The following is an 11,757-nucleotide window of genomic DNA, read 5'->3' as shown; positions in this document are numbered from 1 at the left end:
GCCTGGATTGATACTGGGGGTTGCCCTGACCCAGGTGCAGGACCTTGCACTTGGCCTTGTTCAACCTCATGAGGTTTACACGGGCCTACTTCTCAAGCTTGTCCAGGTCCCTCTGGATGGCATCCTGTCCATCTGCTGTGTCGACTGCACCACTCAGCTTGGTGTCATCTGCAAACTTGCTGAGGGTGCACTCGATCCCACTGTCTATGTCATTGATGTCAGAGTGGTGTGTGTTGGTTCAGCACAATGCAGCTGATGAGTGGTAAGGGGCTTTATTGTCCCACAATCAGTCAAAAAAAAAAAAAAAAAGAAAAGACGGAGCTCTCAGTTTTTGTTAGGATTTCCAACTGTTCAGCAGTCAAAACAAAGAGCTTGGTACTTGCTTTTTTACCTGTATGACTGGGATCTTCTGGTTCAGCATTCTTAGTGTAATGCCAGTGGCTGAAGAGCAACATAAGCACAGCTGTGTGTGCAGCAAGCAGATCATAGACTCTGCATGTGAATGTGAGAGCCAGGTTGATTCTACTATTAGCTCATTGACTTTAAATCATTTTAGAGGCCACTACATTTTGAAATTATTCATTTAAATTGTGATAGATTGCATCAGTTTATATCCAGGGAAGCGATAAAGAAGAAGCCTATGTTCACCTCTCAGTAATGCAGCCTCTCCCAATATTGTGCCTCAATGATAATAGGAATACTATCCCTTACAGCTTTTTTGATACTTAAAGACCATTAGAGCTTGACAGCATGCTATGCACTGGTAAACATTATTGTTTGACTGATGAGCCCACTTTTTTGAGAGAGTGACTCTAGTACTATGAAATCAGGTAATAGAGAGTTCAGGCACTACAGGTCTGCACTTAACTGTAGTTTATTATATTCTAGAAGTGATTCAGTAGGGTTGAAAAGATACGATATAATTCAAGTACTTCCCTTCCAGCACACAGTCACTGCTACAAACAGATATTTTTTGCAGAGATAGAAAAATAAAAGTTTGGAAGAGGCCTTTGGAGGTCAGGTAATCAGACCTCTGCCTCAAAGCTGTGCTAACTTCAAATTTAGACCAGCTTGCTTAGGTTTTTCTCTAGCCAAATTTTGAGGATCTTCAAGGAAGAAGATTTCATAATATATCTGGACTACCCTTTCCAATGCTTATCCACCCTCATTGTGAAGATTTTTATTCTTATGTTTAACAGGAGATTATCTGACTAAAGGTTAATCAAATTAAGCAGAAATACTCAGTGAGGGTCAGAGGAACAATGACAGGGTTGGGATAACCCCTGGATCTTACAGCCCACCAAAGCTGCCTTTAGCTGACTAGGAAGGAGAAAGCCTCTGTCTTCAGACATCCACCAGATTCAGCTACATATAAGTTTCCATTATTTTAACTGGTGACAGTTTCTTCTTTTCCTTTCACTGTGTACCTCTTGTCCTGTCACTTCCCGGGAAAAGGTTTCCTCCTTCCTTACCTTCTTCTCTACAACCTTTCTGTAACGTTGTCTTCTTCCCCTGCTTAAACAAACCCAGTACCCTTAGCTCCTAAGTATTTTAATGATCCTTCTCTTGATTGTCTCTGGTTTGACAATATCTTTGTTGTACTTGGGGAAGGTCCTTTTGCATGCTGAATAGCAGGGAATAGGTATTTCCCTCAATTTACTGAAATACTGCAAACACAGGTCTATGTGTAGTTAGCAAGAGTACACTGCTGGCTTTTGCTCAGCTTCCTGTTCACTCGGTCCTTTCCTGCAGAGCTGTTCCCTGTCCAGTCATTCTCCAGCCTATACTGATGCAGGTGTAGGGTTTTGCATTTATCTTTGCTGAACTTCAAGCTCGATAGAAGACTAAACAGAAATACCAGTATGGAAGGTAAGCTGCAAGTCTCTTAGGACAGCAGCTCTCATTGACAGATGACTGTCCCTAGCTCCCATAACAGAAGAGTGTCCTTGACTACTATTACTTGTGGCTTCTTCTCCTGTGGCACTGGAGCTGATTCATTAAAGTGTGGCTCTCCCAGAAGCATGCCCTGCCAGAACTTGCTTTTCCACTCCTGCTGCCAGAGCTCTACAGTTTTTCCACATCTGCAGGTGGAGAAAGAGTCTTCTGGTGGCCAGAACTTACCATCTTTCAGCTTCCACTATTGAGGAAATCCACCTATCTTGACCGTAGCTTCTGGCAGTCCCTATTCTTGTGGGAAGTGGATCTTGGATTCCTCATCCCCCTCTGCCTCGAGTCTTTGCAAAAAACCTTTTGATCTCCCATTCATTCTCCTTATGCTATGCAGTTTGCTCCCCATATCTCTCACCTGGCAACCCAGTGATTCAACCAGAGCACACACCTACCACTGATGAGGCTGTCATCACCACCAGCTACAGCCTCAGGGAAGAGCTATGAAATCAAATTGCTGCTGAACAGTCAAATAATCACTGCTTAACTAGGCTTTCCTGCCACTGATGTAACCTTCCAACCCTTAAGTAGTTTTTGGGGTTTTTTTCCCAAGTATATTAAGATGCACCACATGTAGGACACCATAGTAGTACAAATGTACCATTAAACTAAGAGTAAAGAGATATTCCTAGCTCTGCCTCTTCATTTCCAAACACGTACACAGGTAGTGAATATTTCCCTTCCACATATTCAGGCTTCTGGGGATTGGATTTTAGAGTATCTCTGTACAGCATCTAGTCCTCTAGCACTTCTGTCTTAGAACTGAACTTCAAGGTGTGACTGCTTTAAGTAAAGAAATTATTGCATGTGTTTCTGAATGCAGCTAATTGCCACCTTTTTAGCACTGATACATGACATCATCATCATTTAAAAATATGGTGGAGGCTAAGTAACAGAATCTGTGGATGATCACCAGCCAGCTTACTTTAACGTTTAGCTGATGAGTCTTTGAGTATGTTTCCCATCAGGGTAAGTCTCTTAACGAAGATCTGCACAATGTCATTATTGGTGAAGGAAAAGGCAGCAGCTGCATTTAATTAAAAATTCATAATAGCTTTGATTGTAAACATTCTCTATTTTATTTGGTTGTTTCTTTTGCCCCCTGGGGCTTGACCAAATCTGAATTTATTTGGAAAGACTGAATGCAAATGGTCCAGCTATTTTTGCACATTATGAGGATTAAAAATATATCATTTTTGTTGTAAAAATATTATTCTATTATAAAAATATTTTCTTGAACAGCTATATAGCTGGAAAGGCTGTTAATAAAAAGTTGAGATTTCACTTGGCATCCAAACAGTCTATGTTGAGGAGACACGGCTGTCTATGTTCCACTATTCAGTTCCTGAATTAGGACTGAAAAATTGAGGTCTGCATGTAAACACCCATTCCTCACAAATAAGTTCTTCTACATTTATAAAATTTTACATAAAGAGTGGTTGTGTTTTATATCCAGGTATAAATTAGCTTGAAAAGTGGAAGTTATACAGAGAGTAGGCTGGGCTGAATAAATGCTAGTTGCTTGGGATATAGAGACCCTGAGAAACAGGAATGTTTGGTGGATATAAACTACATGATATTCCACCCTTATGGTCCCCAAAAGCTAGAAAAATCTTGGAGAATAAGCTTCTGTTGCTAATTTATTTCTGTAAACAGATTGTAAAACTCAATATGCAGTTCAATAAAGTACTCAACAGTCAGAAATTGTCCTTGTTAACAATGTACTTTTTCTATCACTAGGTGAAATATCATTATCTTTGGAAACACCCACCCTCCTCAAGAAAATGAGGATGCTTCTCCAGAAACAAGGCCATTTGATATTCAGCATGATCTTTAATGTTCTTCTATGTAAAATGTACTTAATCCACCATAAAAAGACAGAAAGAAATATAAAGAAAAAAAAATTTTATGCCTTATGTTATCAGTTTATATATTTCATCCAGTTTATATCTCTTCTTCACCATCTTCTGAGTCCCTCCTTCTTGCTCTTTGCTCAAAAAAATTGCAGCCTGTAAGATGTCTCTCTTGAACAGAATGGGCAATAAAGGTGTAATAAATTTACATTAACAAAACCCAGCAAATCTGAGGACACAAGTCAAGGTCCAGAATGTGGAGAAGAGTGTTTACGTACCCTTGCACAGTGTGGATGTAACACTCAGAAACACTTAAAAGAAATCATTTCTCATTCAAAATTCATTATATTGTAACTACAGATTTAGTAACACACTGGCAGTTTCTATCGATTAACCCAGGGATATTGTGGAAATTTGAAACATAGTGAAAGTGCCTTTAAAAGGAGATACTGATTTTATTTGGGAAGAGTAGTACACAAGCCTGCTAAAAAAAGGTGAGCAGTGTAATTCTTTTAGAGAAGTAAGAGCTGACAAGCTGTAAGTCATTGTATTGTATGTGCTCTTCTATGAAAGTTGTTTGTATTTCAAAACCAACCATTTAACTCCCTTATAGCAAGTTAGGATGATAAAGATTGTCATTTGTATTGATGGAGGTGAAAAAGGGAGAGAAGAGAGATACATGCTTTTGACTGAACAACTAGAACTTGGGGAGAACCCCATAAATTCAGGAGTAAGACAACTAGTGATTATAGCATATTGTCAAGTGTGTGCTACTTAAGACTCATCTTGAACTTGCCTGATACTTAGTAGTTGCTGTCTTTAAAATATATGGATTTAAGCAAATATGTAGTGACTTACTGCATATCCAGGCACATGAATGTTGTCAAGCGTTACTGCATTTGATATCTTGTAAAATAATCTGATATTTGGAGGCAAATTCTATTATCATTCCACCATAGAAATTCTTTGAAGAAATTTTTTATGATATGAGGGTTGTGACACACTGGAACAGGTTGTCCAGAGAAGTTGTGGATGCCCCATCATTGGAAGTGTTCAAGGCCAGGTTGTATGGGGCTTTGAGCAACCTGATCTAGTGAAAGATGTCCCTGCTCATGGCAGGGGGTTGGCCTAGATGATCTTTGAAGGTCCCTTCCAATCCAAACCATTCTATGGTTTTATGATTCTTTTCTGTAACTTGCTTTTTAAATTATTTTTTTATCTCATTATCTGGTCTGACACAGTAATAGATTTTCTTGAAATTACTTAAAAACAAGAAACTTGGGAGTCATTTCACAGAATAAGGACTTAAGCCATCATGACTTGATGATTTATCTTCACGTAATTTATTGCAATATCCATCTTTGCTATTGTTATGCAGCTGAAGTTTCCATAAATTATCAGAAATGCTCTTATTTCAGTTATTGAGAATATGCTCATGAAATTCAGAGGGCAAAGATTTATACCGACGTTGAACATATTTGAATGAATCACTGTCTTTAGCAATGGTGTCACTGGTAAAATCACTATATGAGTAAAGTCTTTCCTATATATTTTTCATATATGCATATATATATGTATGTATACCCACAAAGAAGCAAACAAAAACTTCAAATCAAGAACAATATCTATAGAAAAATAACCTTATATCATAAAGGAATGTCAGTTATTTGCATTTACAGTGTTTAAAAAATTTAACAGGAATTTTCTTTTTAAAATCAGCATGTCCTTGAAAGTTAAAGACAAGGACTCAAATTTTTGGCCTGTCTGCTGTTCTTTAACTAGCTTCCTCTCTCCACCTACCATCTTCTTAACGTGATTTGGTAATTTCATGCCTCTGGAATGTCAGCAAGAGTAATAAAATAGCAATTTAAGAACATGTTAAAAGCCGATCTAAATGGCACTGTTCTTCTGAAGCTATTAAAAACAGAACTCACAGCAAGTCCTCATATTGTTAGACAGCTCTGAAACTTCCATGCTTAAAAAGAATGTTGTTTTGGCTCAGGGGATATTCTATAAGATGAGGGCCAATTCAGAGCTCACAGACTAATATCTTCTCATAGCAGATTACACAGTTTATCTTTTTACACTCTTCTAAAGAATGCCCTCCCCTTTACTACTCCTTCTCTCCACCCTGATTTTTTATACCACACATGTTGACATATTTTATGACTAAAAAGTGAATATTATTACTGAAGAAGGAGAAATCTTACATGGTTTAGAGTCCTGGCGTGACACCCAAAGGTACATGTGCTGATTTCAGTTTTTTGGATCTGCCTAACTGGCTTCCCGGTCTTGGAAGACTGACATTCTTTTTTTTTTTAGTATCTGGAAGGGGGAGTGAAATGATAGAGAGAAAAAAGTGAGAGAAAGAAGGCTATAATTAGGAACTTTCATTACTGAGACTCAGGTGAGGCAAAAAATTAGGCAAGAAATTAAGGTTGTTAATGTGTCTCACTCCTCCCTCCACTTTGGGGCCTTCAGCTGCACGCGCATCTACATTAGCATTACAGTTCTGATCAGGGAATGCATTTCTGAAATGAATCTCCTGATTGACCAAATATATAATAGTTTAATTTGCACTGGGGGATGGTCTCAGACCGCATGGCTGGATGCCTTTCAGAAGAGAGTAAAGAGGAAGACACGATCCAGGCACATCCCTACTGAACTCCGCCATGAGTGAGCAGTCAGTCCATTGCAACAGTCTAGAAATAGATCAAAGCACAGTGTCCATTAATATTAGGCTCTCAACATCAATTGCTTTGCTGTATAGATCCATTCCTATTGGTCTGCATTATATATGTTGCCAGTCTACAAGAACCTTGTTCACACCAAGGTACCCTTCAGGAGTAAACTAACTGGTTCTCCTATCCTTTCCCTATTCCTTCTGCCTGCCCTTCTTTCCCCCCAGAAGAAGGAAGATGAAACGGAAGGTTGGTCTCCTTAAGGACTGAAACCAAATGGCATAGAAAAGACTTAACAACACTTTTGAACTTCAGACATAAGCAAGGAAATTACAGAGAGAAAAGTGGCTTGGGCAAAGGTATTACTACGTTTTGTGTCCTTATAAATTGTCCCTGTACAAAGCACTACTTTTGATGATTAGGTGATCTGTAATCCACTGTGGATATTTGCCTTGAGTCTTTTTCTGGGAGGTCTTCATCTGACCAGCAATTAAAAGTGCCATTAAATCTTGAAAATACATGTTGGGCATGCTACACCTTTATATTGGTATCTGAAAGAAAATAAGTAATACCTATCCCCAAGACATGTATCAAGATGTCATTGGAAGAATGACTGAGAAAAACCTGCTTCCTAGCCAGAATTATCATATGATTTATTCAGAGAGAGTTTTAATATCCAGGGCGGATTTGGTAATACTTCATCTCCTACAAAGAGAAGTGATTGCAATACACACTTGGAGATACCACAATGATGGACTTCATCATTCTGATTTAGAAGGGATAAAGAAGTACTTCTATGTCTTGGAGAGCTTTCCAGTCTCTGTAACTGGATATGGCTAATTCCTGGCAATTTTGCCACCTTACTAATAAGATTACTAAGAAATCTTTCTTTTCTGAATAATTCGGTGAAAAATTATTTCTCTGAATAAAGGAAAAGGCATCCCTGAAAAGAGATACCCTATCATAACTTTATTACAATTCATTTTTTTGTGGTTACATCTGTAAAATCATTGACATTTACACTAGAATGGGCTGAAAGAAACTAGCTCCTGAGAAAGGGTTGTAGCTTTAACTCAGGAAGCCTTTTGCATCACAGCCATATTGTATTCTAGGAGAAGAATGTAACACACTTTATCTTATCACCATCAGGTCACCAATCATGCATGGCACCGGTCTTATATACCCAGTATAGCCTGTGTAGTGTTGTTTGTCCAGAGCTCAGTGTCTATCCTTGTTTCATAAACACATGGCTCTGGATTAGGGCTTGGATCAATGGGGTAGAAGCCAAGGCATGGACATGACATTAATGCAGCTGTAGTGTGGGTCAAGTGGGGGTTGAGAGAGGACCTCAGCTTAAAGGAAGCTCCCAAGCAAAGGAGAAGGGAGCCCCATCTTCCAGCTCTTTCCTCACAACGGCTCTTCCCACCAGCTGTTCTTGTGCAGCCAGCTATACTCCTACAGGAGGGGGAAAGTGTGCCTCATGCCCTGACAATTGTTGCTCCAGCTGTATTGAGATAGATAAGCATTACATCCTCTTCTGGTCCTCTTTCCAGCATGCCAGCAACTGTCAGCAGAAAGGAGAATACATACTTCCTCATCCTTTGACTACCACTAGCTACCTAAGTCCCACATCTGTCCTCTTCAAACGGGTGGTTCAACTCCCTCTTCTCGCAAAAGTGATATCTTGTTCCTTCTCACAAGGAACAGGATATCACTAGTAAAATGATACCTATCAGCATTATGTCACCAAATGTCCCAGAACCATCCCTAGAAGTGAAAAAAATAAGGATTTTCATGACACATTTGCATGACTCATTGCTTCTCTCCCCTGGCACTTGCCTACCTTCCCCAACTGTCTCCCTTTCAGAGATGGTCCTGTGATACAATCTACACTGACTTTCCACTGCAAATTGTGGTCTCAGGTGTCATCTCTCTGTTGGAAGCTAAAAGCATATTGGCAAAAAGCTACAGAAAATGCCATGGACTAGTAGAGATACTATAATCAGAGTGACTATCAACACTGACTCCTCCTATCTGGAACTGAATGAGATTGTCCATATCCTGTCCTGAGCAAATTTAACACTACCTATTTTGGTAGACAGGGAAGTTGTGAAAGGTGTTGATGTAATGTTGTCCCACAGGGAAGCATCCAGCAGTCATGTCCTGTTTCATCTTGTTTCCTTCCTTTCTTTTCCTTCCCTGGAAGATCAACTATGGAATAATACTATTTTGCTCTGTGCCAAATCTCTTCTAAAGAGAGCATAATCTCAAACAAGGAAACTTCCTAGAATGCAGTTGAAATTTTGAATAGATTTTCAAGTGTTTAAAAAGAAGGAGCAATGCAAAAAAAAAAAGGGGGAAACACCAGGACCGGTAGAGCCATTTTGTGCATTGTCTTGCTTATGCATTCTAAACAAGTCTTCCAATGGAAAGGGTATTAAACTCCAAGGACATATTGGGAAGCTGAACAACAATTCCAACAGAGTAATTGTTTCCAAAAAGATCCATTGTGTTGCATTCACAGCATGTGTGACACTTTTGAAACTTCTGCTACAGCAGTTGGTCTAATTAAGCAGCAGCTATGTTCATCGTTGGGTATGGATGCCTGGAAAGGCCTTCACTCCTCAAGTACAAATACTAAGACTGTTTTTTTCTGTGTTTGATGGTCACACAGAGTCTACAGGTCTATATCAAGTACAGCTGCAAGCCAGCTTATGTTGCTCACTATTGCTGCTTCCCAACAGTGTGGTATCTTTCCTGTGTGTAACTCTTAATTCAGAGGATAGGCTGTGCCACTTTTGAAATTTGTCCCTTGTCCCAAAGTCTACATCTGATGATGTCATCTACAGACAAAGATGTCTCCTGGATCCCTGTACCAGCTCATAGTATTAGACAGCATACACAGCACAACCATGCATAAAACACCTGGAACTCAGCTTTTTGCAATCCCTTGAAGTCTGATCTGGTCCAATTTCTCTTTTCCTGTCTCAGTGGCCAAGATACTGAAATTTGGCTCTGACTGGTAAATCTGGAATATTGGCACTGACTATAAAAGCTAGTAAAACACTAATGCTGGGTGATTGCTTTCACTCTATATATTTTATACATGATATTATTTATAATTGTGATATGTATAACAAGTAATCCTTGAAGCCTGGTTCCTCTCGATGGCATAGACATAGGCAGCTTTTAACCTAAGTTTAAATTGGCACTGACCACTGCTATAACCTTTTGGAAACCTATGAGGCCAGATTAATAAATTAATCCCCTCTGCGCTCCTGCCAGGGTGGCACAGCAAAGTGCTAAAAATGTTTGGTATTTTCTCATATAAAATTTTCTTTACAGAGAAGAAGAGAGGTGTAATATGTATGTGTTAATTTGTGGATGACAGAAAGTTCTGAAGGAAAAATACAGGAAAAGCCAGTGGGAGTCAGACCTGGCAGAGTTGTATCTGTATTGCATGGAAGAGGATGATCCAAGCATGCAGTGGATTTCTGTTATAACGCAAGATGGCAACACCAGGCTGGGCTCACAGGGTAGACCTTACACACTGTGGTAAGTGGTACAATAGGATTCCAAGGCACCACTGTAATAGTATTTATGTCTTCAGAAAAGTCATGAAATAAGAGAATGTCTAACGACTTTTTGAAGTATGCTATTTCTGGAGAGCGTTTCCAAAGTGGATTCCAATTAATAATCCAGATTTCTGAAGAGAGAAATCTCCAGAGTTTCAATCTGATGAAGACATACAACAGAGAAGTCAGCAGGGTTCTGTTTGCACGTACTTTCTACAATGACTTGAATGAGTTGCAACATTATGTGTATAAAAGGGCTTCAGTTTTCAATGGTAGGAGAAAATTTAGTTGACTTAATTCCTTTTTCCAAGGAAATTTAATTTGTTTCTTAATTTTCATTTAAAAAAATAAAATGTGAATACTTATTATACTTCTACACTACTTTCTGTTTATTGACTCATTTCATCCAGCAGTTTCAATGCATTTTACATATTCAAAGCTTTGGACATGCATATGCAGGAGACAACCAACTAGATTGATTGACAAGAGTGTTAAAATAAACAATAGACATGTTCATAAGAATGTTTTACTAAATAGATCCCCACTAATAGAGATATTTTTACTCTGTTAAATTAATTGTTTTTGTGAAGCTTTGAAATGTATGAGTTTAAATAAATCTTACTCTTTGCAACTCATGTAATTTTAATGAAGCTAAATATAAAAGAAGTTATATAAAACAATAAATATATATTCTTTTAGGACAACTATGAAAGGAAGGTCTTATTTGATGATGTAAAAAAAAAAAGTCTTCATTTGAGTTCAATTTGTAATTATGTTTCCTTTTCCTGTTCCATTTTTTACTTTTCCGCTGTTCTTGTCCATAAATGTATTTTTATAAGACTTTCAGCTGACTGCCAAAGTCAATAAGCCACTCTTTGTTTCAACTACAATTCTCCATTCTCCAGTCCAGGGGGTTAGAAATAAGTGACAATGTATATTTTGAACTGTAACTCATAATTTTTTATAAATGTTGGTTTACATTAATAGACTATTTACATTTCTCCTAAAACTTGGCTTATTTTCTTGAGTAGATCAATAGCCAAACCTACATATCTGTAGCAACATCAGTTTCGTCCTGTTCTAAAAACACGACCTGCTTTAGTGTCATGTCTTGTGAAATGCATGCATAGGTAATGCCTATGGAGAATGGAAAGGAAGCAGAAAAGGAAGATGTGAACAAGTCTGCTTCAGAGCTTAGTAGCTTGCATGTTTGGCCAAGTTATATTATAGCAAAGAAAAGGTTAATCAACTCATTACAAATATCCTCCACCCAATGGTTTCCCCCTTGCAGCAGTTTCTTGTCTCTCTCATTTTAGTGAGGACAGCAGGAGAACTATATTTAGCATTATATTTAACTTCTCCTTCAGGATAGTTTGCCGTACACAGCTTTGATAAAGCATTGCCCTCCTCCATGCTCGTATTTTAACTTCCTTTGTAGTTTACTTAGTCAGTATGTCGTGGTTTAACCTCAGTCGGCAACAGAGCACAACGCAGCTGCTCACTCACTTCCCCTACTCCACCCCGGTGGGATGGGGGAGAGAATTGGAAGAGCACAAGTGAGAAAAACTTGTGGGTTGAGATAAAAACAGTTTAATAATTGAAATAAAGTGATAATAATAATAATATTATAATAATAACAACACACAAAGCAAGTGTTGCACAGTGCAATTGCTCACCACCTGCCGACCGATGCCCAGCCAG

The 11,757-nt window shown here is 38.6% G+C and overlaps 1 long non-coding RNA gene across 1 annotated transcript in view; it reads left to right on the top strand.

Annotated features, from left to right (window-relative positions):
* The window catches only part of LOC103912988, an 18,585-nt gene extending 14,518 nt beyond the window's left edge, over positions 1-4,067 (top strand). The window contains exon 3 of the long non-coding RNA XR_663404.1: positions 3,688-4,067. This is a non-coding gene — a long non-coding RNA (uncharacterized LOC103912988). The remainder of the gene's footprint in view (positions 1-3,687) is intronic.
* The last annotated feature ends 7,690 nt before the right edge of the window (positions 4,068-11,757 follow it).

The sequence above is a fragment of the Pygoscelis adeliae genome, unplaced genomic scaffold (assembly GCF_000699105.1).
Source record: "Pygoscelis adeliae isolate BGI_AS28 unplaced genomic scaffold, ASM69910v1 Scaffold71, whole genome shotgun sequence".
NCBI lineage: Eukaryota > Metazoa > Chordata > Aves > Sphenisciformes > Spheniscidae > Pygoscelis > Pygoscelis adeliae.
This window is presented reverse-complemented; position numbering and strand designations above follow the sequence as displayed.